This window comes from Saimiri boliviensis, chromosome 13 (genome assembly GCF_048565385.1).
Source record: "Saimiri boliviensis isolate mSaiBol1 chromosome 13, mSaiBol1.pri, whole genome shotgun sequence".
In the NCBI taxonomy this organism is placed as follows: domain Eukaryota; kingdom Metazoa; phylum Chordata; class Mammalia; order Primates; family Cebidae; genus Saimiri; species Saimiri boliviensis.
The window spans coordinates 62701411-62727069 of record NC_133461.1 but is presented as its reverse complement, the minus strand read 5'-3'; the positions used below and the strand labels follow the sequence as shown (position 1 = coordinate 62727069).

The 25659-nt window shown below is 40.2% G+C and overlaps 1 protein-coding gene and 1 non-coding gene across 5 annotated transcripts in view; both read left to right on the top strand.

Moving 5' to 3' along the window:
- Positions 1-25659, top strand: part of L3MBTL4 (L3MBTL histone methyl-lysine binding protein 4) — a 456802-nt gene that overhangs the window by 367864 nt on the left and 63279 nt on the right. The window lies entirely within an intron of this gene.
- On the top strand, positions 24087-24201 carry LOC120361784 (U5 spliceosomal RNA). The gene has a single exon (XR_005577899.1). It is a non-coding gene; the product is annotated as a U5 spliceosomal RNA (small nuclear RNA).

The following is a 25659-nucleotide window of genomic DNA, read 5'->3' as shown; positions in this document are numbered from 1 at the left end:
GTCATTGAGGTCATAAGGTTTCTGAGACAGCTCAAGAGATGGGATTAACTGTGGGTGGGATGAGGAATGGCTTCTGTAAACTTTGAATTAGTAAGATATCTCAGTTTGGTGGAGTCTATTTTCCCTGTAAAGCACGAGGCCGCATCATCTGTGGGGAGGGCTTGGGGAGGATGGCAGTTGGGGAAACCTATATGGGAACACTGAAGAAAGTGGAAGTTTGAAAGGGTTCACAGATGGCTGGGCGGTAGTTCATGTCTGTAATCTCACCACTTTGGGAGACCAAGGCAGGAGGATCACTTCAAGCCAGGAGTTTGAGACCAGCCTGGGTAACTTAATGAGACCCCCATCTGTACAAGAAAAAAAATTAGCCAGGCATGGTGGTGCATACCTCTAATCCCAACTACTCAGGAGGTTGAGGCGGGAAGATCACTTGAGCCTAGGAGGTTGAGGCTGCAGTCAGCCACAGTCATGCCACTAAACTCCAGCCTAGGCAACAGGGTGAGATCTCATGTCAAAAAAACAAAAGAAGAATGAAACAGCCCATAGAGTGCACAGAAAATCAGGTGAACCAAAGTAAGGCTGTGGGGTGGCTGCTGGTGTTGGATCTCTCTGAGCTTGGTGAGCGGGAACCATTGGTGGACACATTCTGCCCTCTTATGACCGCCTTTGCATGTACAGGAAGAGCAGGTAGTGAGGTTCTTCCCGACTGCCATTTTTGCCAAATGATCACAAAGGAAAGGCAGAGAAATAAGGAGATGTGGAGCGTTTGCAAAACAAAACAAAAGTCAAATTCAGCCTAAGCTGAAGAAAAGGATAATGAAGAAAGAAGATTAATAGGTTGGAGAAATTGGGGGTGGGGCAATCCATTGAAGACCCCCCATGACTGCTCACCTATTGGAAGCTAGTTGGTTTCGAGCAGGTGGCAGGTGTGGCCTCAGAGTCACTCTGCAGCATGCTCCCCTGGGCAGTAAGGTGGATCCAGAAGCGACTGGCTCCTAAGTGGCAGGTTCCATGGCAGGGATCTCCTGGTTCCACCACTGACAGCTGCGTGTGCTGGGCAGTCTGGCCCCAACTCCAGACCTCAGCGTCCTCAGCTGAGAATTGGGGTCAGCCAGGCCATCTTTTCAGGTTGGGAGAATTGAGTAAGGTGATGGGGGTAAAACAGCACAGCACCTGACTCCTGTTGGGAATCTGTCAGAAGTGTCAGTCACTGCTGTTTCTTTGTTGTGACACATTTTCTAAACAGACTACAAGGTTTGCTGTTGTTATTGTTGTTTTTTTTAAGCTCTAGGAATCAAAGCAAAAAGCAACTCAAATTTTATAGAAATGATGTGATTTGTAAATATATTATTATGTGACTTAATCTCCTCCCCTGTGACCCTACAACTGAGAGTAAAGAGTGGAAGGCCAGCCGTGGGAGTGGCAGGATGACGGTCTAGTAGATCTAAGAATAGGGTGGTTTGGGGGTTTGCCACCTTCGGGTGTCTCTCTTTATCAGACTAGGACCAATGTAGGTTCTTTTCATAAACCCTGAAATAGAAGTTTCAGGCACATCTTTTTACTCTCATCTTTTTTGAGACAAGGAGTCCTTTGAGTGGCTTAAGTCACTCAAAGGACTCCTTGTCTCAAAAGAGATGTGAGTAAAAAGTTTATTCATTTAGGTTTATGTACTTGTCTGTCACCCAAGTCACAGAAAACAGAGACACTCAACAGAGTGTCAGACACACTCAACAGAGATGGGACTGAATCATATCTGTATTTGTGTATACAGACCTAACAGCAGGTGTTCAATAATTATTTGTAGTACGGAGTAGACTGTAATTAGTAAAGGTTTGGTTCTGTAATGGACTAGTGCAGAATTTCTCTATCGCAATGCTATAGACATTTTGGGCCAGATAATTCTTCATTATTGGAGCAGGATATATAGCAGCATCCCTAGCTTCTACCTATTAGATGCCAGAAGCCACCCTCCCACCCCAAGATGTGATAACCAAAAGCGCCTCTGGACATTGCTGAGTGTCTCCAGGATGAAGGGTACAAAATTGCCTCTGGTTGAAAGACCACTGGTTTAGAGGAAACCTTTAAAGTGATCTCATGTGCTAAAGATTTTAAAGTTTTTTATATTTATTTGCACAGAAAAAAACAATGAACTACAATTCATAATACTTTGCAGGATATACTACTGATAAGTAAGACTCCAAGTATTTTTAATTTCTTTCTGTATCCTTCTGGCCTTTTGAAATTTCTCATGTTTCCTGCTGTATATGCATTACTCTTATAACTTAAAAGGGAGATAATAAAGTTTAATATTTGAAAATGATTTTTTGAAAATACATAGTTTTTCCTGATATCCTGATATTCCTAATAATCATATTACTTAAGCTAATGAACATTGTTATTTTTCTTATTATTGTAAGTTTAATTTCACTATCTAATTTTTCAGAAACTTTTATTTATTTAGTATTTCAATCAGCAGTATCATAATCTACTATTAATTCTAGTTCTAGGTAGGGATGAATACTTACTGGTTAGGCAGGCACTAGAATTTAGCCTCAAAGACATTTGACCCTTTTTGAGAAAGGCAGTAGCTTATTCAGCAATCCAGCATAAAGTGACTTTTAGATAACCACATTTATCAAGTGTCACTATGAGAGGCTTAGGGCCCAGGAAACAGGAAGGAAGAGGGTATGTGTGTATGTATGTGCATAATGCATTAATAAATTCACCAGCATACTTAATTTTTAAAATATCAGTCCACTAAGAGAATCTGCAGTACTCCAAATAAAAGAATTATCCAAAAGAAAGGATCTAGGACACTCTTTACCCTTTCATTTGCTTTGACTTAAATTGGGGGAAACTCAAAAAGTGAAGGCTTTCTTTTAGCACAGACGTTCAGAAAGGGAGCGGGGTGAATAGTCCTTAGACAATGTGTGGGAAGATAAAGAGCTGACCCTAGCATTAAAATGTGGGTGGAGCAGAGTATTTTCTTTTTAGAAGCAAGAGAAAATTTTATTTTTCCTTCAGTGTTTTAATCACAGGAAATCTTAGATACAGACTGTATTAGTCAACTCAGGCTGCCAAGACAGAATATCACAGACTGGGTGGCTTTAACAACAGAAATTACTTCTCACAGTTATAGAGGCTAGAAGTTCAGGATCGCAGTTTTGGCAGGGTAGGCTTGATTCTGGGGCATCTCCTCTTGGCTTATAGATGACTGCCATCTGTCTGTGTGCTCCTGTGACTTCTTCTTTGTTTGTGCATGCATGGGGCTGGGGGAGGGAGGATTCAAAAAGGGGTGGGGAGGGAGAGAGAGAGAGAGAGAAGAGAGAGAGAGAGAGAGAGAGAGAGAGAGAGAGAGAGAGAGAGAAGGTGCTCTGTGGTGTCTCTTCTTATAAGGGCACTAATCCTATCATGAGGGCCCCACCCTTATGATCCCATATAACCCTAATTTCCTTCCCAAATCTGCATCTCCAAAATCCATAGGGGGTTAAGATTTGACCATATGAATTTTGGGGGAGCACAGACATTCAGTCCATAATACCTAATTGATTGTGACATGCAAAAATGGGTGATAAAATTGCTAATTATTTATGAGGCAAAGACCACCAAAAGTTCTCTCTTGAATAATACTTGCAGTTCAGTAGAACATAAGCATGTTTGTTGTTGTTGTTGTTGTTGTTGTTGTTGTTGTTGATTTTTATCTGTTAGGCATCTCCTCACATTGCTGCACTGTACTTCTTATTAGATATGTCACTCTTACCCATCAATGTTGCTGTCTTTTACTGGGATCACCAAGTCAGGTTAATAGTCAAAACATGATCAAGAAATTGATTTCTAGTATCCTCTAGAATATTTTTCTGGTATCTCTGTTAAAAATTTGTCCAGGTAAGTTATTTCTATCTACATCAATATTGGTTAAATCTCATTGTGACATAAATATTCAGTCAGTATCCCTGCCCTTCTTCTCTCTCTGTCATTAAACTAGAACATTACACAGATACTTCCCACTCCTTCTTTATCCACTTATCTTAACCTGTTCCAAAGTATTAATTCTCCTGTCTGTGCATGCAAGAGTTATTTCAGAGTTATTTCAGCGCCTTATCCTCTCTCCAAGTTATCCTGTCAACTTCTTTCTTCCCAGTGCCAACTATTCCTCAGGAGCCTACTCTTCCTTTTATTTCCCTGTTCAGAGCAACTGGCACTTTAATACATTAGCTAAACATTTGTGTGCTCCTCACCTGGGAGATTACTAGAGAGTTGGGGGAGCGGAGGCAGATGGGGATGAATAGCACACTGAGATCGCTGGAGAACTAAGTATTCCCTAATATTTATTATTAAGCCTCCCCTGTATGATTTCAAATGTCATTATGCAGAAGAACAGAGTAAAATTTTCTAAACCATAAGCCTTTAAGCTTGTGTTAACAGAGGCTACAGTTGTTGCAGTTGTGTTGGCTATACTTACAGATTTGTGTGCTGCCAGTTATCTGTTTGCATACTACAAGCAAAATACTTCACCTGTTAGTAGATGTCAGCCTAATTTAACCTGAGATTTACAGAAATCAAATTTCTAGTCTTGCATCATACTTTCAAGGGAAGTGCCCTGCACAAATTTCCATGTAGAACACGATGGCTACATTTCAATGAATTTCTCCACTGCAAGAATGAGATGCTTCTTGCAGGAAGATTCTGGAAGATACTGGAGTAGGAAGCACCAGGAATCCTTCTCCTGTGTAGAAAATAACTACACTGGCAGAATTTGTTTGATGTAATTGTTTTGGAAGCCTGGAGTCTTGGAGTCAAAGCCTTGCAACTTCCAGAGAAAGGCTTGCTTGGACAATAAATAGTGGATAACGTGGTAAACTGCAGTTACTTCCGGTCATTCCACTTCTTATCTTAGCACAATAGTAGTTACCCATTTCACACTTCCACTCCTGTGGCTGGCAGGTATGCATGAGTTCCTGGAGCAGCTTACACACTGTTTGTGGGAGCAATGGTGGCAAAAAAGGGTCTTGTCCTCCAAATATCTGGGATCTGTGCTCTGACTGCCGATTGCTGCTTCTGATCACAGAAGTGCAAAGAGGTGGTGAGCATTTAGTGTTGCACCTCCCCCAACTGTTACAAGCCCCACCCCTCCAGCTTAAGTGACTTTCAGAGAATAAAAAAGGCCAGTGCACTTTTATTTTTGACCCCTTTCCTCTCATTTTTCTCTTTTCCTCTTTTGGGATCAGACATTATAGACTAAAACATCCAAAAGCAACCATATGGATGGAGAAGTTAGAAAATGACTATGTATGCACAGGGAAGGGTGCAGGCAGGAAAGACCTAAGAAGACCTTCTGTTTATACTTCAGGGTAATCGTTGGCACAGATTGCCTACAACAATCAAACAACAGCAATTTTAAATATAAAAAAATAGCAAACTGTGGGGAAAGCATCTGATATCTAGAGTCACCACATTATTAGATTTAAATGCTCAGTTTTCAACAAGAAATCACAAAGCTTACAAAAAACAGGAAAGTTTGGCTCATTCGAAGGAATAAAAATGTCAACAAGAAAATGTGCCTTAAAAAGAACCTGATGAGATTTCTACCAGACAAAGAGTTTAAAGTAACTGTCTTGGAGATGTTCAAAGTAAAGGAAGATGTAGAGAAACTCAAGAGAACAATGTATTAACAAAATGGAAATATCAATAGAGAAATAGAAAACCTACAAAGAAACCAAAAAGAAATTCTGAAGCTGAAAAGCACAATAGATGAAGTGAAAATTCCACTGGAGGGATTCAAAGGGAGATTTGAACAGTAAAAAACAGAACAGCAAACTTGAAGATAGGAGAGTAGAATTATTGAATCCGAGGAAGATAAAGAAAAACATTGAAGAAAAGTAAACAGAATCTAAGAGTCCTGTAGGACACCATCGAGAGATTCAGCTTATTTATTGTGAGACTTTCAGAAGACCAAAGAGAGAAAGGAGTATAGAGAATGCTTAAATAAATAATGGCTGAGAATTTCCAAAATTAGTAAAAGACATGAAAATAAACATCCAAGAAGCTCAATGAACTCTTAAGATAAACTGGGAGATCCAAACTGAAACACATCATAATCATTTCTCTTTCAAAATGAGAATGTTGAAAGCAGCCAGAAAGAAGCAGCACCTCACATACAAGGAATTCTTAAGCTTATCTTCAAATTTCTCATCAGAAATCTTGGTGACCAGAGATAATGGGCCAATATTCAGTGTTAAAAAATACAAAAATATTGTCAAACAAGAATTCTTCATCCTTCAAAAGTGAGGCAGAAATTAAAACATTCCCTTATGAACAAAACCAAGGGAGTTCATAACCACTGGGCCTGCCCTGCAAGAAATCCTCAAAGAAGTTCTGTCCATTGAAATGAAAAGACACTAGAGAGTGATTCAAAGCCATGTGAAGAAATAAAGATCTCAATAAAGGTAAATACTTTAGACAATTATAATAGCTAGTATTATTATAACAATGGTTTGTAACTTCCTGTTTTTTGTAATTTAAGAGACTATGACTTAAAAATAATTATTAGCTTATGGTTTGTGGCATACAGTCTATAAAGATATAATTTTGAGACATTAACAACAAAAAGGGTGGGAGCAGAGTTTTTGTGTGCCATCAAACTTAAGCTGATATAAATTTAAATTATAGTGCTGTAACTTTAGTAATCCCATGGTAACCTTGACAGCTGTAGAATATACACAAAAGAAAGTGGAAAAAGATTTTCTTTTAACATTTCATTACAAAAAATCAGCTAAACATTAATGAGAGTAATATAGGAAGTAGGAAACCAAAACTGTAAGTCATATGAAAAACTAATAGCAAGATGATGTAAGTCTCTAATTAATCATAAGTAATGATTTTAGATGTAAACAGAGTAAACTCTCCAGTCAAAAGACAGAGATTGACAGAATAGGTTTAAAACAAACAAACAAAAAAATTGGGATCAGACGACATCCTGTTTTCAAAAGACTCACTTTAGATCCAAAGACGCAAGAGATTAAAAGTAAAAAGATGGAAAAGATATTTCATGCAAATAGTTATCAAAAGACAGCAGAGGTAGCTATACTAATACCAGAAAAAAAGGATCACAAAAGGTTACAATAGGCAAAGAAATTATGTATTAATATATATATTATATATATTAATAAAATAATACTGCAAAAGGATATAACAGTTATAAACATTTATGCACCTAATAACAGATCATCAAAATATATGAAGCAAAAACTGAAAGAATTGAAGGGAGAAGTGGACATTTACACGATAATCAGTAATGGATAGACCAACCATACATACATAAGGAAATAGAGGACTTAACACAATGAACCAGCTATCTAACAGACATATATAGGACACTACCCAATAGCGGCATATACAGTATTCCTAAGTGCACAAGAAACATTCTCCAGGACAGAACATATGTTAGGCCACAAATTAAGTCAAAATGAGGTATATACATACCATGGAATATTTTTCAGCCTAAAAAAGGAAGGAAGTTTGGACATATGTTACAAAATGGATAAACTGTGTGGTGAGATAAGCCAGTAGCAAAAAGACAAATACTCTGTGATTCATTCATGTGAGGTACTTAGCATAGTCAAAATCATAGAGACAGAGAGTAGAGTGGGGCTTGCCAGGGCTGGGAGGAGGGGAGAATGGAGAGTTGTTTACTGGGTCTGAGTTTGAATTTAACACATTGAAGAGTTCTAGAGATGGATGGCAGTGCTGTTTGCATAACATTATGGATGTATATAATACCACTGAACTTAAAATGGTTAAGACAGTAAATATTGTGTATATTTTACCACATAAAAAAATAGGATAAAAACTAAGTCAACAGAACAGTACAAAGGACCCATGTGCTGTTACAAGCCTCCTCAATCACCAACTCGTGGTCAGTTCTGCCCCATCTATACCCCCACTTGTATTATGTTGATGCAGATTGTGTGTGTGTGTGTGCGTGTGTGTTGTGTGTGTAACATTTCATGAAAACAAAGGTTCCATTCAGTGACATAAAACAGCACATCACAAAGCGTTTCCACACATAATTTGTTATTTTTTTAATTTAATTATATTTTATTTTAATTTCCGGGATACATATGCAGGACCTGCAGGTTTGTTACAGAGGTAAACGTGTGCCATGGTGGTTTGCTGCACCTATCAACCCAACACCTAGGTATTAAGCCCTGTTGATGCAGATTTTAACCTTACATCATTTTATTCATAAACAATTACATATACAACTCTAAGAAAAACATGATTTTTAGCACAACCACAATACTATCATTATCCAACCAATAAAATTAATAATAATTTCTAAACATTACCATCTAATTCCAATTATCTAATAAATGACATTTTTTTCACTTTGAATTAGGATCCAAATATGATTCACACTGCGATTACCTGACCATGCTATGTGTCTCTTGTCTCTTTTAATCTGTAGTTTCTCCTCCATTTCTTTCTCTTTTGCATGTATCTGCTGAAGACACTGGAATTTATTTTTTAGTTGCTTTTTGAAGTAGAAGAAGAATAAATAGGTAAATTAATACATGGTTTTAGCCCCAAATCTCCCAGCCACTGTAACGCTTTCCCTTTCCCTAATGGGTACCATCCACACAATGCAGGTGACTGTTACTCTAAAAGCTCAGGCTTCATCACTGTGCAATGTATCTGTGTAACAAAACTGTACTTGTGCCTCCTAAATCTATAAAATTTAAAAAAGAAAAAACATGAATCCGATTTGCTTTGGCCACCAGATGTCTGCAGAATGGCACACAGAGGTGTGAGAAAGCACTTTCCATTTGCCCTTCCTCTCTTGTTCCTTTGCCATCCCCCATGAAGCCATGCTGGGGCTGACCTGCTGAAGAATGAGCCCTGTGAAGCCGAGTCAGCTGTCTTGGTCATTCCAGCCAAGGCCATGTCCCCTCTGCTCAGCCAACAACTGTCCAACAGACATGTGAATGGGCCCTGCTGAAATCAGAACTGATCAGCCCACTTGAGTCTAAATCATTGACCCACAGATGGGTGAACTAAGTAAATACTTCTTTATTTTTAAAAAAAAAAGAGAGAGAGAGAGAGAGAGAGAGAGATCCTGATGGTCCCTGAATTTCTCAAGAGGCAAAGAATGTTCCCACCTAGCAACTCATAAATGTTCAGAAGTTAGATGGACACGGTGAAGTAGCACCTCATGTATACTCTCTGCCTATCCGCAATAAGGTGAAAGAAGGCATTTATCTTTTCTGCAACCAGAAAACCTATAATCCAAATGGGCAAGAACACAAGAACACTGTTCACCATTCTGCTGTGCTTATTAGCAGCAGATATATCAGCTCACAAAATCCCCTTTGAAATAGAAACTAAAATCATGCTCAATGATCATTCTACTCCCATGGAGGAGGAGGAAGAGGAACATAAATTGGGACAAGAGCTGGGTTTAGAACTTGGATCACATGTGGCTTTTCTCAATGATCACAAACCCCAGCCTCCTAATAAGTAATAATTGGATTTGTTAAGTATTTTATGGAGCAGTATAGCCAGAGAGCATCTATAAAATGGAAACATGGAACCAGCTTGGTAAAGGGAAACATGAAACTGTAGAATTAATTAGTTTGTTAGTGCCTTGAGTATTTCATAATAATAAACTTATTGCATTTATAAAGGAGAAAACTCTGAGTTTAATTTAGCTGCCTGGTTGTTTATAATCTGTTGTGCAGTTTCAGTATGTTTTATCTTCATATGCCTGTTTTAAAATATTTTACTTCATTACCGTAAGAAGTTTTTAAATGCAGTGAAACTTCAAGCCAGAAAAAAACTTAGAGAATCAATGAAATAGGGAGTAGAAGGAAATGGAGATAGCATTAAACTAAATACAAAGAAAAAATTGAAACAAATTTTTTTATTTGACAGAATTTGAAGCGGTGGGGGAAGGGTAGAAGCAAATGCATTGGACCGCCTTAGATAAGATCTTAGTTTACTGGCTTATCTGAAACTTTGGAATCAAAATGATCATTTTCCTTTTCTTCCTTCTCCATGTCCTCTCTGCAGTGCACTTCCAATGGTACTAACTGATGTTAAAAATCAGGTTAGTCTGAGAAAGCTGGTCCCCTAAACAAAAAAGTAAATAGTATTACCTTCCTTCCTTGAAGAGTCTCTTCACTGGCCAGGTGCAGTGGCTCATACCTGTAATCCCATAACTTTGGGAGGTTGAGGCAGGTGGATCACCTGAGGTCGGGAGTTCGAGACCATTCTGAGCAACATAATGAAACCCCATCTCTACTAAAAATATAAAAAGTCGCCTGGCATGATGGTAGGCACCTGTAATCCCAGCTACTCGGGAAGCTAAGGCGGGAGAATCACTTGAACCTGAGAGGCAGAGATTGCAGTGGTCAGCCAAGATTGTGCCACTGCACTCCAGCCTGGGCAACAGAGTGAGACTCCATCTCAAAAAAGTAAAATAAAATAAAATAAAAAATAGTCTCTTTATGAAAATAAACCTAATACTTCACTTGTTTAGTAAAGCAATGCAAATTAATACCTAATGATGAAGTCAGAAGATGTATGTACGTATATGTTCCTGCTATCTTTCATTTCACAGTCTAATTCTCCCAGACAAGGATTTTTGCTAGCTATTTGTTCTATCACCCAGAATTTTTGAGAAGGATGAAAGTCATATTATTGATTTTTGGATAGGTAATACATGCACTTGGTGCAAAATTCAAAAGGTATAACGGTATACAGTAAAAAAATAAGTTCCCTCCCTGAAGCTGAACCTGATCCTTAGCCTTCAGTTTCGTCCCTTGGAATAGTCACTGTATCTTTTTCTTGTGTGTCTCTCCAAAAATATGTTCTGCTTATTTAAGTATATGTGTGTATGTGAATTTACACAAGTGATGGCATACCACATATATTGCTAAATAGTTTCCTCATGTCCTTTAGCAATAAAATCTGACCAGCAGTTCTCATCAGCACACATGAGTCTGTCCTGCTTTTTCTACCACATGGAGCTGCACACTGTAAGTGACTAGTCCCTGCCCATGGTCACCTGGGTGGTTTTCAATGTTTGCTCTGTAAAGGAAGCTTAAAAGTATCTTCTATAGGTGTCAGCTTGACTGGAAAATGAAAAGTGTCTTCTGTGCTCATCACTCATGCTTGTGAGAATCTACTGTACATGAATCTGTGAATCTATCCTGTTCTAATCGTTTTCAGCATTTCCCTAGCTATCATTACTTGTTCATTTTTCCAAATGAACTTTATTTTCAGTTTTTCTAGTACAACTTTTTTTCATTCCAGTTGGTTCATTTTGAGATTGCAATAAATTTATGATTTAACTTTTAATTTTACCCCTTATGAACTTGAGCATAAGCTGCTCCTATACTCACATGTTTCCTGTCCTGTAATTGCATTTAAAGTTTTCCTTCATGTAGAACTTGCACCCTTCTTATGAAGTTTATTCCTAAGCACTTTATCATTTGTGTTGCTACAATGAATGGAAGCATTTCTTCCTTGATGTCCTCCACCTAAGATTGTTTGTATGGAAAGGCTGTATATTTCTGCATATTAATTTTGATCCTCCTACTGTAATCTCTTCTTCTTTGTAATGGTTTTCATGTAATTATTTGGGTTTCCAAGGAAATAAACATGTCACCTACAAATAATTGTCATTTTACCTATTGAAAGTTGTTTTATTCTAATTTTCCCCTAACTGAAATATCTTAATTACTTTAGGACAGTATATTTAAGCATACTCCCTGGCAGAAAGGGTCAGGGTCCCCTGCGACTGCAGGTGACTGTGTCTCCTGTGTGACCAACAGGAACCCCGTACTGCCTTCACTGAACTCTACTTTTGCTTTCATTTTAGTTTTATTGGTTGTTCTTTTATTTGCTGATAGAAATTACAGTAATTCAATTCTCATATTTGTTTAGTACTAAAGAACAGTGGGTTGGAGGTGGTCATGGCTTCAGTGACTTCAACTTTCACTTGTTAGGTTTCCTTACAAATTCTTTTTAACATTCAGAGGAAGCAAAATAAGTCACAGCAGTTTAAAATTACCCAGTTTAAAGGGTATGGAGTATTATTTTAATATTGAGTCTATTTTACTACAGTCTCATTATCAGAAAACTGGTAATCTTGTGGAGAACCAAATTAATTCTTTTCTTTCTTATATAACTTAATTCAATGGTGACTCCAGCATCACAATGCTCCTAAGTCTCGTTAGGATAAACGCTATTTATGAACTCCCATTCACAATTGCTACAAAAAGAATAAAATACATAGGAATACATTACAAGGGACGTGAAGGACCTCTTCAAGGAGAACTACAAACCACTGCTCAAGGAAATGAGAGAGGACACAAACAAATGGAAAAAAGATTTCATGCTCATGGATAGGAAGAATTGATATTGTGAAAATGGCCATACTGCCCAAACGAATTTATAGATTCAATGCTATTCCCATAAAGCTACTATTGACTTTCTTACCAGAATTAGAAAAAAAAATACTTTAAATTTCATATGGAACCAAAAAAGAGACCATATAGGCAAGACAGTCCTAAGCAAAAGAACAAAGCTGGAAGCATCATGCTACCCAACTTCAAACTATACTACAAGATTATAGTAACCAAAACAGCATGGTACTGATACTGGCACCAAAACAGATGTATAGACCAATGAAACAGAACAAAGACCTCAGAAATAACACCACACATCTACAACCATTTGATCTTTGACAAACCTGACAAAACAAGCAAGAGGAAAGGATTCTCTATTTAATAAATGGTGCTGGGGAAACTGGCTAGCCATATGCAGAAAACAGAAACTGGACCCCTTCATTACAGCTTATGCAAAATTAACTCTAGATGGATTAAAGACTTAAATGTAAAGCCCAAAACCATAAAAACCCTAGAAGAAAGCCTAGGCAGTACCATTCAGGGCATAGGCATAGGCAAAGACTTCATGACTAAAACACCAAAAGCAATTGCAACGAAGGCCAAAATTGACAAATAAGATCTAATCAAACTAAAGTGCTTCTGCACAGCAAAAGAAAATATCATCAGAGTGAACAGACAACCTACAGAATGGGAGAAAAGTTTTGCAACTCACCCATCTGACAAGGGTCTAATATCCAGAATCTACAAGGAACTTAAACAAATTTACAAGAAAAAAACAACTCCATCAAAAAGGGGGCAAAGGATATGAACAGACAATTCTCAAAAGAAAACATTTATGCAGCCAACAAATGTATGAAAAAAAGCTCATCATCACCAGTTGTTAGAGAAATGCAAATCAAAACCTCAATGAAATACCATCTCACACTAGGTAGGATGGTGATCATTAAAATATCAGAAAACGGCTGGGGCATGGTGGCTCAAGCCTGTAATCCCAGCACTTTGGGAGGCCGAGGTGGATGGATCACAAGGTCAAGAGATCGAGACCATCCTGGTCAACATGGTGAAACCCTATCTCTACTAAAAATACAAAAAATTAGCTGGGCATGGTGGCATGTGCCTGTAATCCCAGCTACTCAGGAGGCTGAGGCAGGAGAATTGCCTGAACCCAGGAGGCGGAGGTTGCGGTGAGCCGAGATCTCGCCATTGCACTCCAGCCTGGGTAATGAGCGAAACTCTGTCCCCCCCAAAAAAAAAAAAAAAAAAAATCAGAAAACAACAGATGCTGGAGAGGCTGTGGAGAAATAGGAAGGCTTTTACACTGTTGATGGGAGTGTAAATTAGTTCAACCATTGTGGAAGACAGTGTGGAGATTCCTTAAGGATCTAGAACCAGAAATACATTTGACCCAGCAGTCCCATTACTGGGTGTATACCCAAATAATTATAAATCATTTGCCTATAAAGACACCTGCACATCTATGTTTATTGCAGCACTATTTACAATAGCAAAAACTTGGAGCCAACCCAAATGCCCATCAATGGTAGACTGGATAAAGAAAATGTGGCACATATTTACCATGGAATACTGTACAACCATAAAAAGAATGAGTTCATGTCTTTTGTAGGGACATGGATGAAACTGGAAGATATCATTCTCAGCAAACTAACACAGGAACAAAAAACCAAACACCATATTTTCTCACTCGTAAGTGGGAGTTGAACAATCAGAACATGTGGACACAGGAAGGGGAACATCACATACTTCGGCCCATTAGGGGGTGGTGTCAAGGGAAGGAGAGTATTAGGACAAATACCTAATGCATGCGGGGCTTAAAACACAGATGATGGGTTGATGGGTGCAGCAAACCACCATGGCACATGTATACCTATGTAACAAACCTGCATGTTCTACACGTGTATTCCAGAACTAAAAGTAAAAACAACCAACCAACCAACCAAAAACAACAACAACAACAACAACAACAACAACAACAACAACAACAACAAACCCCTAGCTGTTTTACTGGTGAGTGGACATGCAAGTTAATTTAAGATTACTGGTTGCAAGAATATTAATAATCTAGGTTTTATTGTTGTTAAATTTAATATAATGTGAGGAAAATTAATGCAATAAATTATAGATTTGATCTTAGCTGAGAAGCCAATTCATTATATGACCTTTTGCAAACTATTTAACCTCTTGATTTTGATATTTTCAACTTATGAGTGTCACTACTATTAAACATTCAATAATAAAGTAAATGTTAATTAATATTCAATCCCTTATGTTTGTAATCATACTCTCAGTCACTATATTATGTGTCCTCACTAAACAGCCCATGATGTTCATAGTATTGCTCACTGTGGTTATTCTGATCCTCACGTGGCATCTTAGATGGGGAATCTGGGTAGGTGTTCATGACTTCTTCCTTAGCACTTCAGCAGATGAAAGGAGTGGCTAAGATTAAAACCCATAGCCATAGGTTTGTAATTAGCTGCTCTCTTTAGCTCACCGTAAGTTCATCAGACTGTCTCCTGCAGTTTATTGTCTACCACTTTCTCAGGAAGATGGTAAAGATTAACTCTTACCTCTTCCTAAAGTCATTGCAAATTGGAAATGCTCACTAATATAAATGCAAGTTGAGCTCGTGGAGATAAGACACTGCCATTGTAAAACACAGCGATGATATTGTAAAATATTTTAACTAAGGAAAATAGCCCCATTTGAAATAATGGTCAAAAGGGGCATCGACCTAAATTTTCTTTAAATTCCATATCCAAGACTTTTTCTCTCTTCTAATCTAGCACACCAGTATTTGTCTTTTGTTCTAACCATACTTTGTTATGATGTAATATATATATTAGATGAAATTTTGCTCTTGTTACCCAGGCTGGAATGCAGTGGTGCGATCTCAGCTCAATGCAACCTCTGCCTCCTGGGTTCAAGCGATTCTTCTGACTCAGCCTCCCAAGTAGCTGGGATTACAGGCATGTACCACCATGCCTGGCTAATTTCTGTAATTTTAGAAGAGACAGATTTCACTGTGTTGGCCAGGCTGGTCTCAAACTCCTGACATCAGGTGATCCACCCACCTCAGCCTCCAAAAGTGCTGGGATTACAGGCATGAACTACCATGCCCAACCCTATTTTTATATTTCTAAGGTTAAAAGAATGTTCATTGCAGAAAGAGTCAATGGGAGGAAAAGACACATGAGAGAAGTCAGTCATATGATGAATCTGCCAGTTTACTGAGTTCTTTTTCCCCTGCAGCTGACGTAATTTAAGTGATAATGTATGACCAACATTTTTTACCCTAACAGCCATCAGATAGATAGAAGCAAAATGTTCACTGACATTCACTAACGGGTACTGGTCCATGGCCTGTTAGGAACCAGGCTGCACAGCAGGAGGTGAGCAGCAGGTGGGTGAGCATTACTCCTGAGCTCTGCCTCCTGTTAGATCAGCAGTGCCATTAGATTCTCATAGGTGTGCAAACCCTATTGTGAACTGCACATGCAAGGGATCTAGATTGCACACTCCATATGGAACTCTAACTAATGCCTGATAATCTGAGGTGGAACAGTTTACCCCAAAACCACCCCTGACCTAAGCCTCTGTCTGTGGAAAAATTGTCTTCTGCCAATCTGGTCCCTGGGGCCAAAAAGACTGGGAACTGCTGTTTCAGAATATAGAGCAGCATTCCTGAAACTAATCAGCAATACAAAACTACACATAGTAAAGGTTTGGAAGAGTTAAACAGAGTGAATGTTTTTAGAAATGGAGAAAAACTGAAATATATCCACACACAAATGCATTAATCAGACCTACTGGTAGCATGAAAAGGCATAAACATGTCTGAAGGTTAGGATTCATTTTGAAAAGATGAGATGAAGCTTGATTTTCATTTGATGTGGTGAGGTCTGTGGGGTTTGGGGCCAGTGGATGCCCTGTCTGAATTTAGAGACCTCTCAAAGGAGAGGCAGAGGTGACTCTTTTAACCAAAAAGAGAGTGGCTTTAAAGAAGATCTTTTTGTCACATTTACCTGGGTGATCAATGGATGCTTAGCTCTGTGTTCCAGTTCTGGAATGTCCTTTTTCCAGGATTATGTCTTCTCTTGTTTTTAGCAGATCCAGGAACCTTGTTTTCTCATCCTCTCTGCAAAATGGTAATTTTACTGAGGCATTTCGAGGCATCCTATCAATAAGATCTCCCTGAGGGAGAGAGGAGGTGCTTATGGGAAGTCATGAGTAAATGGGGAAAAGAAAAGATGCCATTTGGAAGACAGGTATATAAATTATTTTTAAACACCCTCTGTGATTATTTAGCTAAATGCAGGAGTCGTAGTAAACTTTATTTTCAAGTATGTGACCTTTTCACAACCATAAACTGCATACCAGAATGTGCAGCGGTTTTAATTAACCAAAATAAACCAAAATTAACAAAAATAAACCAAAAACCAGACTGAATATGAGGGTTTTTAAAATACCTATTGATCTGAGTAATTAGAAAAAAAGAATCATTGTAAGCAGCATTCTGCAACTGAATTTATCCCTGTCTTTTTACTTTTAACTAGAATTGGAGAAAATATATAAATTATGCTATTTGATTTCATTTCTTAGTTTAGAAAAATAAGTATGATTAGCACAAGTTAATTAGTAGAGGCACTATTTATGTAACGGTGTCTTTCAGATAGCGCACCTTGAGGGGGAAAAGTAGGCAGTTTGCCTGTTTTGTGGGCTTTAGTGACTATGATTTAGCAAATCAATATCCGGGAATGTATTAGGAAATAAAAACAACAGATTCATCTTGCTGTATTTGCAACCTTGAAAAGCCATTTATGTAAATATAAATGCGTATTTGTATTGTAGTACAAAGCTGTAAAAACTGGGCTCCTCAGTCACTGTTTTTGAGTGACAGTAAGACAAGGAAAACCAGGAAACCACCACCTGTGTTGTGATTATTAACTTCATACAACATATGCCTGAATATGCCCTCATTTTAAGAAATTCCAATAGATGACCATCCAAACTTCAAAATGCATGAGAGTAGTTGTGAACATCACAAAAGAATGGTGTCGAAGAAGTAATAAGGCCTTTGCGGTGGCTCATACCTGTAATCGCAGCACTTTGGGAGGCCAAAACGGGCAGATCACCTGAGGACAGGATTTTGAGACTGTCTCTACTGAAAATACAAAAATTAACAAGGCTTGGTGGTGGGCGCCTGCAATCCCAGCTACTCTGGAGGTTGAGGCAGAAGAATCACTTGAACCCGGGAGGTGGAGGGCAGTGAGCCAAGATCACACCATTGCATTTCAGCCTGGGCAACAAGAGCAAAACTCTGTCTCAAGAAAAAAAAAAATATTAAGAGGTAACTTACAGTGGGGCAGTGAAAATTATCAGTTTTATATAAATGATAGTTTATTTGAAAATCTGTGTTACGTAGGGACAAAAAATAGTACCTTATTAAGAAGATGTGGATTTATAGACAGCTTTTCAAGGTCACATCTATTGTGTGAAGTGGGAGTACCTTTATTTTTGATCTTGGTGGGACTTCTTCCAATGTGGGAAAAACAATCAAATAAGTCACACAGTTAGATTTTTAAAAGGAGACTAACAGACTTGTAAAAATTACTTTAAATACCTCTTCCAGGCAACTTCAATAGTTTACCACCCTCTCCCCTTCTTTTTAAGTGTTTCCCACAGTGTCCTGCATGGTGCTTATCAAAAAGGGGTACTTAATAAACGCTTGTGGCATGTTGAATGATTTGATCCTGATTTATTTGTTTTTATTTACATTTCATAGAAAGCTAAATTACTCCACAGAAAATTTGCCAGGTATGTCTACATTTTCCACTGGAATCTTCTTCATTGTGTCAAAAAGAAAGAAAAGTTGACTCACTCTCTGTAGATTTTTACTTTTCCATTTGAGTTTTAAGGACTATTAAATAAGTAGGACTTTCTTTTATCTTTCCACATGTCATGAGTCAGTACACTCAGATGCAAAGATCATTTTCCACTTTTCTTATCTTTTCCAGTTTTATTGTCATCTCCAAAGCTAATGAGAGCTCCTGCTCCCTGTCTGTTCTCTGCTACAGAAGTCAGTATGTCTAACCACATAAATGATTTCTTTTCAACTCTTAGTATAGCCACACTTTTACTGGGAAGGAGCAGGAACCAGCCCCCAGGGAGCGACCTTACTGTATTGAGCTCTGCCCTCCTACCAGGCTCGGGAGCATTGCATCTATAATCTCACTTATCCTCACAGCATCCCACAGGCCCTTGTTTTACCAGTGAGTAACCAGAGACCTAATGGGATTAAGAAATTGATGCAAGGTCAGGAGGCTAGAAAGTGAGGGTGGGAAGAGTCCAACCCAGGCAGTATGACAACCAGGCAACGATCTTCACCACTGCCTGACGGCTAGTGCAGCACCTCTGCCTTTGTACAGAAAGCACAAGTACGTACTTAGTGATACTTCTTGATATATAAAAGTAAAAAAGGAAACATTTCGAAATGTATAAACTCTGGATTTCACTGCTGTCTCAGTTGTGGCTGGGTGATCCTAAGCCAAATCACTTAACCTTTGTGCCTTTTAATTTTTGCAAATCAACAACAAATTAAAATATCCACTTTACAGAGATGTTATTGGGATTTGATGTGATAAATTCTTATAAAGGCAAGCAAGTAGCACTATGCTTGGCACACAGGTGGATGATGAAGCTGTAAAGACTGATTTTTAAAGGCCTTTTGAGCAGTGCTAAATTAGAGCATCAACTATAATCTGCTGGCTGTGAAAAATCAGTGAATGTGTATAAACTTGTCCTGGAGGTACATGATCAGATTTGTATTGTTGAAAATGAATTTAAAAGCATTGTGGAGGCTGTAATGAGTGGGAGCAAAATCAGAAATAAGGCACATGGTCAGAGGCTTCCCTGAGGTCCAGGCAAGTGGAGACGCAGGTTTGAGCAGAGCAGTGGTCATAGACACAGAAGCACAGCCCCATGGATATTGCAGAGGGGGAGCTAAAGGGAATGAGCTGCTGCTTGAAGGTAAGGAAATCAAGCAGTTACACATGACCTTGTAACAGCAGCTGGGCAGGTGGTGAATATGGTGATGCTATTAGCCACAAAGAAGAAATACTTGAGGAGAAATAGATTGTATGGTGAAGATCATGAGTTTAATTTGAGAAAGACTGAATTTTAGATTTCCTACCAAAAATCATGGAGAAAAGTGTTTATGAGAAATTGGCCCAAGGTGCGGAAGTTACATCTGAGATGTGGACCAGCATTTGGGATTAATAGAGAGAATGGCAGAGGATGCCTGGTAGTAAATGACTGTCAGCAGCATCACCATCACACTGGCACTCCCGGCAGTGCTCAGCACATCTTTATGGCAGGAGGGGGAGGAGGTAGAAGGGAAGGACTAGAGAGGGTGTCTAATGTGTGAAGAGAAAGAGCCGAGGAGAGGAGGGAGGCAGGGGAGGCAGGAAGAGCTGGCCAGGAGGCTGAGAAACCCACCTCCCAGGAGAACCGGGACTAGACGTGCGCCTTGCTATGGCTTCGATTCTCTACTTACCTCTGTTTGTCTATGTTGAAAAAGATTTCACAGAAACCCTAAAGATCAGTGTCTTCCCTTTTGTTCACTCCTCACGAATAGTCTGAATGCTGCTATTTAGTCACTTCCATGCAGGGAGGGCTGCAAAAGGCAGTTGCCCCACTGGAGAGCAGCTCCTGTTGCAGGTTACAAAGGGGACAGGACGGCACGCTGCGGTGCTTCCAGCAGATTGTGTCTGGAAATAAGTGACTCATGGTCTTAGCTCTTTGTCTCCTTCGGTCTATTTTTCCATTGTCCTTTTCGGAATTTCTTCACCAAGCTTTATTCAACCCTTCAGATATACTCACTGGCAGTGTCTCCCACAGCTACATGGAAATACACTGGAAAAAAGGGGGAAAAATGTTTCACCATGCTCTGCATTTCAATAAGGAGTCTTGGGTTCAAGATGTGCCTTAGACCCTGCAGAGCTCCTCCCCAGTCTCAGCCTGCAGCAGGTGAGCTCCACTGTCCTCGTGGGCTGGCCCTATTGTCAAGGTCCCCACTGACCACCTCATTGCAAAACCTATGGACCGTGTCCAGGGCTTCACTTACTTGACCACAGAAAAGTGATGGGCTCCATGAGACCATTCCCACCTTCTTGAAATCTACTCTGGCTTTCCAGACATCATCCTAGACTCAGTTTTCTCCCATCTGGCCTCTGTTTATTTCTCAGGTTCCTTTGCTGCCTCCTCTTTCACTATCTGACTTCGAATATTCCGTGGAGCTCTCTTCTCTCCCAGTCTCTGAGTAATCTCACTCAGTCTTACGGCTAATGGCTTCCAAAGTTCTGTCTCCAGCTTCTATCCCCACCTTGACCTTCCTCTGCTTAGTAAGCACATCCACCCCAGACATTTGAAACTAGTCCAAACCAAATTTATTATCCTATCTTCCAAGCCTAGATTAGAAAATGGCTCCACCATCTAACCAATTGCCCAAGCCAGAAACCTGGGAGCGTCCTTGATCCCTCTCCTTCAAAAATCACCTATATCCAATTAGAAACCAAACCTACTGACTTTGCCTCCGCAGTCTTCTCTCCCTCTCTGCTTTTGCAGCCTAGTGCAGAGCACGAGACTCTGCCACACTTTTTTTTTTTTTTTTTGAGACGGAGTTTCGCTCTTGTTACCCAGGCTGGAGTGCAGTGGCGCTATCTCGGCTCACTGCAACCTCCGCCTCCTGGGTTCAGGCAATTCTGCCTCAGCCTCCTGAGTAGCTGGGATTACAGGCACGCACCACCATGCCCAGCTAATTTTTTGTATTTTTAGTAGAGACAGGTTTTCACCATGTTGACCAGGATGGTCTCGATCTCTTGACCTCGTGATCCACCTGCCTCGGCCTCCCAAAGTGCTGGGATTACAGGCTTGAGCCACCGCGCCCGGCTTGACTCTGCCACACTTTGATGACAGGACTGTGTGTCCTTACCTGCCCTTCCTGCCGCTCTGCTTACTTCCCTCCATCTTATTCTCCTTGCTGCAGTTAAAGCGATCTTTCAAATCTAATCTTGGCACTGAATGCTGAAATCCCTTCAGCAGCCTGTCCAGCAGCCTCGGAATAACCAACTTTCCAGGACCTTCGTGCCTGGTCCTTGCTCACGTCTCCAGCACTGTCTCCTCTGCCGGCCCTCTTACCTCGTGCCTTTCCACACTGTTTCCTCTTTCCAGAACCTGCTTTCCCCCTTCTTCTCACTTCTTTCCTCTTCAGTCTGAATCATTCCTAGCTCCCCTCTTTTTCTCCTCACAATAGGAAAGGGAGCTTTGCTGGTTAATCTCAGAAATCCTATAATCCCTATACTTCTCCCATCATAGCGTTTATTATACTGTATTTTAACTGTTTATTTAACTGTCTCTTCTGTAGATTGTGAGCTCCATGAGGGCAGGGACCATGTGTGTCTTGTTCCTCCCTATATCTGCAGTGCCTAGCTTAGTGTCTGGCACACAGTAGGTATTCAAGATGCCTCTCCTGAATGAAACATGCAGCCTTGCAACACAGAGATGGACAAGAAGACATGCCTCCTGTCCAAGGACATGAACTTTTAAGAAAAAAAACAGTAATAATTATCACATCACAAGTAGAAACATACATGATCCAAATTCACACGGAAGAAGGACTGGCTGACTTTGTCTGGAAGACGTGAGTTGATCTTTAAAAGTGTGAGGAGCCAATATGACATCCAACTTTGGACTTAGCTCTGCTACTAATTAGCTTTTCATCTTGGGTGAATTAACCTGACTTCTCTGAATTTTAATTTCATTCTCTACAAAAGTGGAGATAATACCTCACTTTACGAAACCCTAGGGAGGATTAAATAGACTAATTTAAATGACATATACAAAGCCTGGCACATAGTAGATGCTCCGTAGATAGTAGCTGTTTTATCATTTGTTTGAATTTCATTCACACAATGCTTCTTGAACTAAGGCACCTGAAGACGAATGAGGAAAAAAGAATAAATTTCCTTGAATGTGACTAAAATTACAACTTCAGCTGGGTCAACATGAGGGAGTCTCTAAACTACAGACTAATATATAATTTATTGTTTGCCTCCATTAAACTGTAATGAACTATTGAGAACCAAAGGGACAGTCCTTACACAACAAAAAATCTTCTTTGACCACAACCTAGGGAATTACTTGCACTGTCGCCTTCGTGCTTGGAGTAACTTACTAGCTCTGGGTCATCTTTATTCATCCAAATATTGACTCTACGTAATATCACATAATAAGCTCTCACCTCATCAGCCTAGTATTCTAAGGGAGGTATACTTTAAAGGTATAAAATCTGTGGCTGTCTGTGCAACAGCAAAAATGTTTGAAGACATTGGCAATGAATATAATTCTGATCAAAAGCTCTAGGTAATATACATGCATCTCACTTTATTTCCTTGGGGAAATACTCATGCACTGTAAGCCTATTCTTTATGATGCTGATGATTAGTAATATCATGACATTTTTATCAACCACTTTCACATCACTTTCAGGATGCCAACAAGTTGATTTCAGTTAGTTTGGGGTCCCTGAGATAATGTTAAGTCATTAATTAACTTGCGTAGCCTGAGGCATCTTTGCTGGAATCTTGCTGCTGTCTCTTACTGAGCTAATCAGAGTCTTTGATTGCTTCCAGAACTTAATTCTTTCAGAGCACAGACATGTCAGTGGTTTGACATTTCCTAAAAATTATCTAGTTATCTAAGAATAAATGCTACTGTTTAGATATTCAGAAGTCATTTGTTTACAAGAAGAACCAATTCTAACTGGCCCTCAGAATTCAGAGTAAAGCGGAAATGGTAGGGTAGAGTGGAAATGGTAGGGCTTTCCTTGTTTTTGACATTTAAAGAATCACATTGCATGCTCACAACACGTGGACCATATCTCACTTCTGGATGCAGTTGATGCTTCTAAAGTCTTTAGTACACAGTCAGTGGTAATGGCCATTCTAGAATCTACCAGGCTTTCCATGGGTAGGAGAAGGGGTTTGGTGTAATCCTTCACTTCAGAACTTCTCATGGTTCCAGCCTGTGCAGTGGGGCTGAGCCCTGCTGTTCACTGGAATCACTGGTGCAGCCTTTGCTAACGTGCACGTGTTTAAGCCCCATGTAACAGACCGATTCTGGAAATGGAGCCAAATATAGGAATACTTTTCACTTCCAGGGGCGATTTGGACAAACAGGTGTGGTTGGCAGTCACTGTCCTTTGGGTGGGCAGCCTTGGTTTGACTTTCCAGCTTTCTCTCCGGCTGTACTGAGGACTCCGCCCCCTCGGACACTTGCACATCCCCATCTTCCTGGTGTCACCTGTACTGTGAGCCTCCTCTTCCTCTCCACTGAAATCCGGAGCATTTCTTAAAACGGTGGCTCTTATACCTTACTGTGCATAAGACAAACCCTGGAGCAGCTGGAAAAGTTGTGTTTCCAGCTTTCCCTGCCCTAGAGGTTCTAATTCACTGGGGCTGGGATAGGGTCCGGACAGGACATGGTTTGTAAGCTGTTCCATCAACTCCAAGGCAATCGTAGCTCTGCTCTGAAAATGACTGCTTTATGCCTTTCTCGGCACAACTTTCCCAAATCCAGCTCTCAGAATTCATTGCTCTCCTGCTCTGGTTTCTTGTCAGAACAAAGAAATCTTTCGCCTTTAGGAAGATTCCCATGGAAAGGGACAGTTGTGAGTTCATAACCAAATTTTTTAAGGCCTTGCTCAGGCAGGGCTAAATTAAAAGTAAAAGAAAAAAAATTATTTTAAACTAATTGCTCTTTCCTCTGGTCAGAGCCCTTCTCCCGTCCCACTGGGGTGCACTCTCCGCATGATATTCTGGGCTGTTGCTCAGGGGTCTGTCTCCTCACTTAACGGGCAGTCCTCAAGGGCAGGGCCCGTGCTGTCCTCGTCTGTGTTCCTGCCCGCACAATTCAGAAAATTATGTCAAATAGACAGTAGTGTTTTATGACATAAAATGTAATTATAATTTAAAATTACAGTGTAAAATCCAGAAAAAGTAAATATTCCACAGCTGCTGCTCTGTGACTCACTGTCGGTGTCAAGAGGAGACTGTTTTCTTCTCGCTTTGGGGCCGGTGCAACGCCAGCTTCTCTCACGCTGACACTGCTCGAGAAGTGTCTCCGATCAGCAGCAGGCCCAGACTGTCCCCTCTCATTTCAACTGCATTTAAATCTATTTTGCATGTTTCTTTCAGCGTCAGCTTTTGAAATCTTTTTCCAAGAGGAAAACAAGCAGTCTTCTACTGGCGATAATGCCTGCGGTCATGTTCTTCTTTCTTTCTGCCAGGTTTCTGTCATGGGCAGAACCAGCATCCTGTGGAGAGTGTTGTGTTCACCTGATGCCCACGGACTCCAGGGAGATGGTGGGCTTTACACGTCAGCTCACACGGGCCATTGCCACCCGCCCTGCTCTGGACCTGGGCTCTGCCCTAGGTGGTGGGGTGTCAAAAGGCTGTGGTACCCCTGGCCTGGCTTCCTCTCCATGCCTCTTCCTCCACAGCCTCCCTCTCCACAGGGGCCTTTCTCTGCCTGCTGCACCCCTGCCCTCTGCCCACCGCTTGGCTGTCCACCCTTGAGGTCTCTGTTTAGCTATCATCCTCACCAGGAAAACTTCCTGATCCTCCTAAAACCGACTCAGCGTCTCCCATGTTCTATTTGTTTATCATAGGTATTGTAGACTTAGCAAATCATGCTATCAATAAAATCACCGTTTGCCAGGCATACGGTGTGGGGTAATGGACTCTGGAGACTCAGGGGGAGTGGGAATAAGGGATAAGGGATAAAAAGCTTCGTACTGGGCACAGTGTACACTACTCATTGTGTCTGCACAGAGACTGAGCTATGTGCCCTCACAAGCCACAATGTGTCTTTGCAGTTTCATTCCTATGAAGAACATTTGAGTTAGAAGATGCTGAACTAGTCCCTGCGGAACAATCAAAGGATAAAAAGACATGCCCCTTGCCCCTAGATTGCTTTCAAAGAAATTAGAGCCATAATCACAGAGGCAAGATTACACAAATCAGAGGCAAACAGTACCTAAGGAGTGACCATTGTAATGGGTGCCCTGCTATTTGCAGCATGAAATTCAAAATTCCAGCCATCTCTCAAGGCCCACCTCTATCTGACCCCTTCCAAAGGCTCCACCCATGCCCCTACTGCTCCCCTAGAAGAG